Genomic DNA, 10483 nt, shown 5'->3' with positions numbered 1-10483 from the left:
AACAGATGGCTATCCAACCTCTGCTTAAAAACCTCCCAGGAAGGAGAGTCCACAACCTCCCGAGGGAGTCCGCTCCACTGTTGAACATCTCTTACTGTCAGAAAGTTCTTCCTGATGTTTAGTCGGAATCTCCTATCTTGTAACTTGAAGCCATTGGTTCGAGTACTACCCTCCAGAGCAGAAGAAAACAAGCTTGCTCCATCTTCCATGTGACAGCCCTTGAGATATTTGAAGATGGCTATCATATCTCCTCTCAGTCTCCTCTTTTCCAGGCTAAACATACCCAGCTCCTTCAACTGTTCCTCATAAGGCTTGGTTTCCAGACCCTTGATCATCTTGGTTGCCCTCCACTGTACATGTTCCAGCTTGTCAACTTCCTTCTTAAATTGTGGTACCCAGGATTGAACACAGTATTCCAGGTGTGGTCTGACCAAGGCAGAATAGAGTGGTACTATTACTTGCTCTGGACACAATACTTCTGTTGATGCAGCCTAGAATAGCATTAACTTTTTTTGCTGCTGTGTCACATAGTTGGACTCATGTTCAGCTTATGCTCTACTAAGACCCCTAGATCCTTTTCACATGTACTGTCAGTTGTCCTCCATTTTATATTTGAGAAAGACTCAAAAGCTTCAAAATGGTGATTTACAACTGAATCACCGTCTCACATGATCTAAAGTTAAACACCATGTGAGAGAGAAGAGGACCTGAACAGTGAATTATCAACCCATTTAGGTGCTCAGAGAGCTCTACCTTGCCCAATGAATTTTTACAGTGTTAAATGAAGAGATGAAGGGAAGCCATGCTTCTGCACATGACTGTGGCATGACAGGAAGTCCTGCTTGTACATGATTTCTGTACAAACCGTTCTAATACTAAGACGTTCCCTCATCACCTTAGAATGTTCAGTTCACATTGAGTTCAGGAAAACATTATACTCTGACCTGTTCTTAATGCATAGTTGACCACATCTATCGGAACGTAATTGTTTAAGTCTTGCTATATCAATCATTAGTTATAATTTAATTAGGAGGTTTTCATGCCTGTCTAGTTCTGTGCTCCTTTTCCCAGTCTTTAATCTACACTCACCACTCGTCTGTCGTTATTTCAACCCAACAGTTAAACCTGCAGCAATACACATTCAAACACATACAGAGTTATTTTCCATTTCAATGTCAATTAAACAATTATACGAAACAAAGACTCTGAGCTACAAACCTGGAAAGCCACTGTCAGTCACTGTCAAAAGTACTTGGCTAAATGGACCAATGTTTTTGACCCACTATAAGGCAGCTTATTATGTTCAACTCAATTCATCCTTCCATTTATTTTACAATATGAGATAAGTGTCCAGTTTGCTGTTTTACTATATTTCAATAGTTTAAACAAGCTGCCAACAATCTCTCTCTCTCTGGAGTCTGGCTATTAGACCTACCTAAATGGGTAACCTAAGGGAGAGTCATTTCCAGTTCAGCTGCTAGCATATGACTTAGCAATTAAAAAAAGAGAATCACATTCAAGTGTGAAGCATCCATTATGAGGATAAAGTCCCCAGCACTGTCCCTGATGTGGATATGTTTTGACTTGAGATAAAGGGATTATATCGTCATGTAATGAAACGAAGGATTAGGAAAGGATACAGTATTTCTGGACAAACATGCAGACTGAACCACCAACTTTAATAATACTGTGTTGTAAAAAAACAAAATTAAAAATGCTATATATATAAAATTCCAGTTTGCTAATTTACTTTGGGAAGTGCGGCTGCAATCCTATACACACTGACCTGGGTGTAAGCCTACCTGAATTAAATAGAGTTTACTTCTGGGTAGACATTGACAGGATCACACTGTTAGTCAACATACGTAGTATTGAATCCAGTGAATATTTAGTCACAGTGATATAAAGGCTGAATTTGTACTTAACTCAGTTTCTGATAGCAAAATTTTATCTGCGATGGTCTTGTATGCTTGGGGAGACCAGATTTAGACTGATTACAATAAACCCCCAAGTCCCTTTTTAATTACTGAAAAGCCAAAACTGCCAACTGAGATCAAATGCATTGAAAGCATGCTATTTACATTTCATTAAATGAGACCAAACCTCTGTTGTTTGGGAGTGTATTCCAAACATCTGCTTCTACAAGGTATTGTGTAGTATTATGCCTATAGATCTAAGAACAGGCTGACAGATGCAATGCAAACTGACATGAACACAAGGACCTTGTTTCATTACCTGAAAGCCAAATAATATACCCACAGCTTGTTTGGGAATTAAGATGAACAGGGAGGAAAAACACATTTGAACTGAGAATCTGAACATGAATCTTGTTAGTTCTATGCAGGGGTGCCAAGTTGAATAAAATATTGTGGGGAGCCCAGTAAGCCCTGCCCCACATAATTAATCAAATGGTGCGGTGCACAAACACCATTTGAATGGCAATATAGGAGACTCTTGAGAGTCCCATGGACTACAAGAAGATCAAACCTATCCATTCTTAAGGAAATCAGCCCTGAGTGCTCACTGGAAGGACATATCGATTGAAGCTGAGGCTCCAATACTTTGGCCACCTCATGAGAAAAGAAGACTCCCTGGGAAAGACCCTGATGTTGGGAAAGATGGAGGGCACAAGGAGAAGGGGACGACAGAGGATGAGATGGTTGGACAGTGTTCTCGAAGCTACCAGCATGAGTTTGACCAAACTGCGGGAGGCAGTGGAAGACAGGAGTGCCTGGCGTGCTCTGGTCCATGGGGTCATGAAGAGTCGGAAACGACTAAACGACCAAACAACAACATCCATCAACTTGGAGGGGCAGCCCCCTCAAATCTTTTATTGGAGGGGCCAAATTCCCCTCGGCCCCTAGGAGTTGGCTCCTATGGTTCTATGATGCATTGAGATGTTTTAATTTATTTCCACTCCTCATCATACAGATACCAGGGCAGTTTATGACAGAATACTGAACATCGACCAGAAAATGATGTAAACTTGAAAAAGAGTCAATTAAAACAATTCAAAGTATTATATTCAACACTAATACAACAGCCTGCATGAAAATATACACCAGGCATAGGCAAACTCGGCCCTCCAGATGTTTTTGGCCTACAACTCCCATGATCCCTAGCTAGCAGGACCAGTGGTCAGGGATGATGGGAACTGTAGTCCCCAAACATCTGGAGGGCTGAGTTTGACTATCCCTGCAATACACCGTATTAATGCTTTCTGGATAAAAAGAGATGTTTTCAAGTAGTGCCGAAACAGAAGGAAGGTCACTGGCAGAAGCATTTCCACAGGGAGCTCATTCCAGAGGTGCTACCATGTACTTCCCCTGATGGCTGGAACCACAAGAACAGTCTCCCATACCATAATAATGCATGGGTAGGTTGGTTGAGAGAAATATTTGGGCTTTGGAAGAGAGGGCATTTGTGGAGTTACGCAGCCCAACTTCTAAAAGTCAGCTAATGGCTGTTGGACCTCACAGGTGGGGTTGACTAAGGAGAAAGACCTACTGCTTCCTTATACATGCATGAATGCAGCAGGAGCATGCTCTATGCCAGGGTTTCCCAAACTTGGGTCTCCAGCTATTTTTGGATTACAATTCCCATCTTCCCTGACCACTGATCCTGCAAGCTAGGGATGATGGGAGTTGTAGTCCAATAGCTTTATGCCAAGGGCGAGTAACCTGTGGCCTTCCAAATCTTGTTAGACTCCACTCTCATCAGCCCCAGCCAGTGATCAGGGATAGCCAGTGGTCAGGGATGATGGGAACTGTGGTCCAACAACACTCTGGAGGGCAATATGTTCACCATCTCTGCTGTATGTGCATCCTGAGGAAGGATATGTACATGTGCGTCTATGGTGCTGGGTTGACTGGGTGTGGCAGAAGCTAGAATAATAATAATAATAATAATAATAATAATAATAATAATAATAATAATTTGTACCCCGCCATCTGGCTGGGTTTCCCCAGCCACTCTGGGCAGCTTCCACAAAGACAAAAAATACACTAAGATGTCACACATTAAAAACTTCCCTGAACAGGGCTGCCTTAAGATGTCTTCTGAATGTCAGGTAGTTGTTTATCTCTTTGACATCTGATGGGAGGGCGTTCCACAGGGCGGGCACTGCTACCGAGGAGGCCCTCTGCCTGGTTACCTGTAGCTTTGCTTCTTGCAATGAGGGAACCGCCAGAAGACCCTCGGTGCTGGACCTCAGCGTCCGGGCAGAACAATGGGGGTGGAGACACTCCTTCAGGTATACTGGGCCGAGGCCGTTTAGGGCTTTAAAGGTCAACACCAACACTTTGAATTGTGCTCGGAAACGTACTGGGAGCCAATGTAGGTCTTTCAAGACCTGTGTTATGTGGTCTCGGCTGCCACTCCCAGTCACCAGTCTAGCTGCCGCATTCTGGATTAGTTGTAGTTTCCGGGTCACCTTCAAAGGTAGCCCCACATAGAGCGCATCGCAGTAGTCCAAGTGGGAGATAACTAGAGCATGCACCACTCTGGCAATTAAGGTAAAAATGCTTGACTGACACCACTGCAAAAAGTCCTGGTTCGTTTTATTCTGTTACAAGTTTCCTTGTCATTCCAATACCTGTCAGCTTAACTAAAAGAAGCTTGACAACGTTCCCTGAAGCATCAGCCTTAGAGAGCACATACGGCAGCTCTTGAAAATGCAAGCAGAGAACAGAGGGTGACTAGGGCTTTGAGATACAAAATGAACGTTTAGCGCTAGAAGAGCAGATCACCCTTGAATTTCCCCCTGAAGAAGGCTGCATTTTAAGCTGTGCTGCCAGTGTCTCATTCAGCACAATTCATCTGTAAAGCATCTCAGGCAATAAAAAAACCAAACTCAATTTATTCATCCTTTCCCATCTTAAACATTCAGAGTTATTTGATCACAAGGCCACAGTGAGCACCTTGGGAAGCCTTGTAACGTCACATAATTTTGGTTTTTTTCTATTGGGCGATTGTTGTTTGCCATCTGGACATATTGATACTGAGGGCTGTATGCAAAAGTGAGGAGAACAGATTCATTCCTATATCACTAAAGTTCCTTTTCAACTGCTAATGTGCTGAGTGAGTTTCATTCGTATGCATCCATCCAGCTTCACATATGTCCTCTAGCTCACAAAGAGAAATACTTTCCAGCCGCTGAATTTCCATGCATTGTAATTATATGTCCAACTGATTTGAATATGGTGCTCACAAATCATATGGATCAAAATCTTCTGTGGCTGCAGGGATCTTTATTTTAAAAACAAACAAAAAAACAAACCAGAACTGTTTTCTTTAAAAAAAATAAAATTGCTTGCCCAGTGGTAAAAGGAGTCTATAGTACAATGCATCAAACTTCCATCCTTATTTGAAGAATGAATCTGCTCAGCTGATACCAGTAGACTATTCAACTCATACCAGTTTATGGCGAAAGTGGAAGGCACAGAACAAACATACTTTGATATATTTCGATCTGAAGACTGTTCTCTGGGAAACAGAATACATAATATCTTATAGCTGAATCTCAATGTCATACATAACTTCCCTTGACATGTGTTTTCTCCTAAGCCTGTAGCTGGTGTTCTAAGACTGTGTAAGGCTTGCTTGTGTCACCACCAGGTGCCACTATAGCACGGGAGCCAGGCTCAGCGTTTGAACTTTAGCCATCATGGAAGAACAGCCCTTGAAAGGGACAAATTATTCCAGTGGTGGCAGATCCCAAATATCTGACACAAACACGGACTCATAAGTGAGAAGATGGGAGAAAGGAAGATAGAAATGAGAACTTTCAGAGAGAGAAAAAGTATTTCAAGCCGTGATAAACTGGTCTAATCTAATCCATGTAGGCCTTTAATCGTGTGTACGTCTTTAGGTGATGGTTCCTACTTAGGCGTTCCAAGTCCCTCACTTGAGGACAGAGATGGTGAGCATGCCACCTCTATGACAACCACCCCAGCCTCATGGCCCTCCATGAATAGACAAGAGGGTCCTATGAATCAACTTCTTATGACATGCTGCCAAGAGACAAGAAATGAGACAAAGGAACTGTAGAGTTGGAAAAGCTCCAGAAAAAAATCCAGATGTTGTTATGACTGCATAGCAACATCTCCCACCATCCCTGGGACCATCCCTGCTCCCACCATCCCTGACCATCATTAGTGCTGTCTAGGCCTGATGAGAGATGTAAGGTAGTCTGGCAACATCTGGAGGTCTACAGGTTCCCCACCACTGATGAGAAACTTTTCAGTGGAAAATGAGCTAGCAGGTAAAGGGTTAAATAGCCTCTCCCTGCTGCTTCTGTGGTTTGAAGTGTCCCATTAGGTGCTCTGCAAGAGAGAATGAATTGTTGGGACTGTAATGTAATGTGTAGTTTGCCCTGAGCCTAAAAAGACCCCAATACATAGCTGTGAAAGGTGCACAGAGCAGTGTGAGCCAAAATAGATAGTTATGGGGCATCCTCTATATAATACATCATGGTGAGGTTGTCTTGATATACTGTGCATCAATCAACTAGCATCTATTGATGCATTGTGAGTCATCAAACACCTTACTACCAAATTGCAGGCATGCGGATTTGCACTAAAGTAGATTCCGCATAGGTCCGTATAGTTAAAGCTATGGTTTTCCCAGTAGTGATGTATGGAAGTGAGAGCTGGACCATAAAGAAGGCTGATCGCCGAAGAATTGATGCTTTTGAATTATGGTGCTGGAGAAGACTCTTGAGAGTCCCATGGACTGCAAGAAGATCAAACCTATCCATTCCTAAGGAAATCAGCCCTGAGTGCTCACTGGAAGGACAGATCGTGAAGCTGAGGCTCCAATACTTTGGCCACCTCATGAGAAGAGAAGACTCCCTGGAAAAGACCCTGATGTTGGGAAAGATGGAGGGCACAAGGAGAAGGGGATGACAGAGGTTGAGATGGTTGGACAGTGTTCTCGAAGCTACCAGCATGAGTTTCACCAAACTGCGGGAGGCAGTGGAAGACAGGAGTGCCTGGCGTGCTCTGGTCCATGGGGTCACGAAGAGTCGGACACGACTAAACGACTAAACAACAAAGATTCCTCATCGGTGGCTAAAAAGTCCTACGTTGCTGACCCATTGCTGTGCATCACATAGCAAATGTAGCATCATGCCACAATACCTGACTAGGTAATGTTGGCAGACACTACTGTTTGCAGTGATTTTCCTGGGTCTGATACCATTGGTTTAGACATTATGCTGGTGCAGTTGTCAGCTGGCCTCCATCTTGAGTCACTTATTTGCTGCCCAATCCCAAAGGATCAGTTTGTCACTCACCTTTACTGAAAGGTGCCTTTATGGCATCTCTTAGCATTTATTTATTTTTTTGACATTAAAGTGAACTGAGGCATCGAGAGAGTAATTTTCCTTGGAACAATGGATTTTTCTGAAATTCCTGCTTGCGCATGATTTGAGTGAATAAGTGCACTGCAGCTGAGAGAGCAATTACTTTTGACACACTGCTGTGTGAAAAACGCACCCATTGGAATATGTATATTGTCTCTTTCTGGAAACATGCCCCAAGCGGTACCCGTTAAAATGAAAGTTCCGTTCATGTGAAGGTTAATGTTTAGTGAAATAGTACTTTTTGCAGAGAAACAGAGAGCAAGATTTAAAAGCAGCTGAACCCCTAACTGTGGTCAAATCTTCAGAAACACATATCGGAAGCCCAGAAGAACTCAGGATTTGTTCAGTGGAGGGGGAGGGGAGCCCTTGGGAATATAAAATGGCAGCTATTGGAAGATGGCATCTGGTAAGATGGCGTCCTGGATTTGGGCTTCAAAGTGTTGGAGAGTATGCCATATGCACAGTTACTGGGCCGCTCTCTCTAACTGCAATTACCTGAAGAAACATCTCCACCCCCATCGTTCTGCCCGGACACTGAGGTCCAGCTCCGAAGGCCTTCTGGCGGTTCACTCACTGTGAGAAGTGAGGTTACAGGGAACCAGGCAGAGGGCCTTCTCGGTAGTGGCGCCTGCCCTGTGGAACGCCCTCCCATCAGATGTCAAGGAAATAAACAACTATCAGTGTTTTAGAAGACATCTGAAGGCAGCCCTGTTTAATGAAGTTTTTAAGTTTGATGTTTTATTGTGTTTTTAATATTCTGTTGGGAGCTGCCCAGAGTGGCTAGAGAGGCCCGGCCAGATGGGCGGGCTATAAATAAATAAATAAATAAATAAATAAATAAATAAATAAATATTATTATTATTATTATTATTATTATTATTATTATTATTTTACAACTGCATAATGCTGGCATTTCCATGGTACAGCAACTGCTTGTGCACAGGGCTAGCAGTTGCCTGCAGATATAGCAGTTCCCTGCAACTACTAAATGCTTGTCTAGCTTTAGTGACTTTGTGGTCTTGCATAAAGTGTGTTTCAAATTAACAAATAGAATGGATAAGGTGTAACCTTCGGTATAACTTTGCAATTTGCTGAAACCCGCACCGTACGAAAACCGATTTAGGTTGAGGCTGTCACAAACGTGGCATATTCTGACTTATCAAATTTATAAGCTAATTAAAGCAAATATTCAAATTGTGTTTATGCCTCCAGATAAATATTTAATACTCGGCTCTGCTGTGAAACGGCATTCGTTTATGGTGATTTGCTATAGATGAGTGGAATGGCTTCCCCGTTAATTTTGATTTCCTGGCATTGCAGGCGTCGTGTGGCATGCTGAGATCTCAATAACGCACTTTGGTGTCTTAATGCTATAGAGGGATTTATGGGCATAATTCTCTCTGATGCTGATGGGAGATAATATTCAAGTATTAAATCCTGCCTGCATCCAGATGGGGCATGTCTGCTGACAGACACCCATTTTAACAATTGTGAAGAGGCACATCAAACGAGGGTCCTGCAGGTTTGGATCCCTAAAGCAGAGGACAGAAAGGGCTCAGTTCAGCACTGCAAAAGGGTGGAAGAAAAAGGCATATTGAGAACAACAAGAACATGCAAAACCAGGAATAAATATTGAATTCTATATCCTGCTGTCTCGACACCCCAGAGCTGGTAAATCTCATGTCTGTATATGATTTGTTATGTATGTATACATACATGTATGTATGTATGTATGTATGTATACATACATGTATGTATGTATACATACATGTATGTATGTATGTATGTATACATGTATACTAGCCTTTCTCCAAGAATCTCAAAGCAGTGTACATGGGCTTGTCCCATCTCACTCCCCCCAAAATACTCATGATCACCCAGCTTTCTGACTGAGTGTGGCTGAGCAAACTGAAGCCTCCCCAACACAACACACAACCATAGTACATTGGCTGAACATTGCTTTTCCTATAACTTGAATTACAGAGGTACCTTGGGTTAAGAACTTAATTCGTTCTGGAGGTCTGTTCTTAACCTGAAACTGTTCTTAACCTGAAGCACCACTTTAGCTAATGGGGCCTCCTGCTGCCGCTGCACCACCGCTGCACAATTTCTGTTCTTATCCTGAAGCAAAGTTCTTAACCCGAGGTAATATTTCTGGGATAGCAGAGTCTGTAACCTGAAGTGTATGTAACCTGAAGCGTGTGTAACCCGAGGTACCACTGTATGGGGTTTTGTGCCATTTGCTTGGGAAGGTTTGCAGCCTAGAGACTACAGTGGTACCTTGGGTTACATACGCTTCAGGTTACATATGCTTCAGGTTACACACTCCGCTAACCCAGAAATAGTGCTTCAGGTTAAGAACTTTGCTTCAGGATAAGAACAGAAATCGGGCTTCTGCGGCGCGGTGGCAGCAGGAGGCCCCACTAGCTAAAGTGGTGCTTCAGGTTAAGAACAGTTTCAGGTTAAGAACAGACCTCCGGAACGAATTAAGTACTTAAACCGAGGTACCACTGTATTGACTAAATTTCATACCTGTCTAGTTGTTGTCACTTATTTCCCTCATGATAGAACCTGCAAATTTCCTGTCAAGGAAGGACAGCACAGGATTTTACCAGATGTTTGCTACATTTCCAATTCTGAAGCCAATAAAAGCAAACAGTAAAAACAAGTTGGCACATTTTAAAAAAAGCAATTTAAAAATAAATATATATAATAAAATCACATGTTAACATTGCCTTTGCTTTAAAGGTGTTTGGAGCCCTCAACCCTGCAGCTTCCTGGCTGTGGTCTTAGTCCAGGCTCTCTATTTCCTGATAGCTTTCTCAGAACGGTAAGGCCTATAAAGGAGCAAGTCTGTGACTGGCTTCACACTGGATGCCTCGCCATATTGTCGACTGGGTACGTTGGAAGTGTAGCGAAGAGTAATTGAGCAAGTTAATCCACAGTGCAGCAGAGCATGACTGCTGGCAAAGGCCACCTGAAACAGATGAGTTCTGTGACCCCTCTGGAATGACGGCAGGGACACATTATTTCCTCAATTTCTGAGGTACAAACTGTATCTCAGTCATTCCCCACGTTCCTGTCTTTCCATCTTCTTCAGAGCTGCCAGCTCCTGATGGT

This window comes from Podarcis raffonei, chromosome 4 (genome assembly GCF_027172205.1).
Source record: "Podarcis raffonei isolate rPodRaf1 chromosome 4, rPodRaf1.pri, whole genome shotgun sequence".
In the NCBI taxonomy this organism is placed as follows: domain Eukaryota; kingdom Metazoa; phylum Chordata; class Lepidosauria; order Squamata; family Lacertidae; genus Podarcis; species Podarcis raffonei.
The sequence above is the reverse complement of the archived record's forward strand: the minus strand, read 5'-3'. Positions refer to the sequence as shown.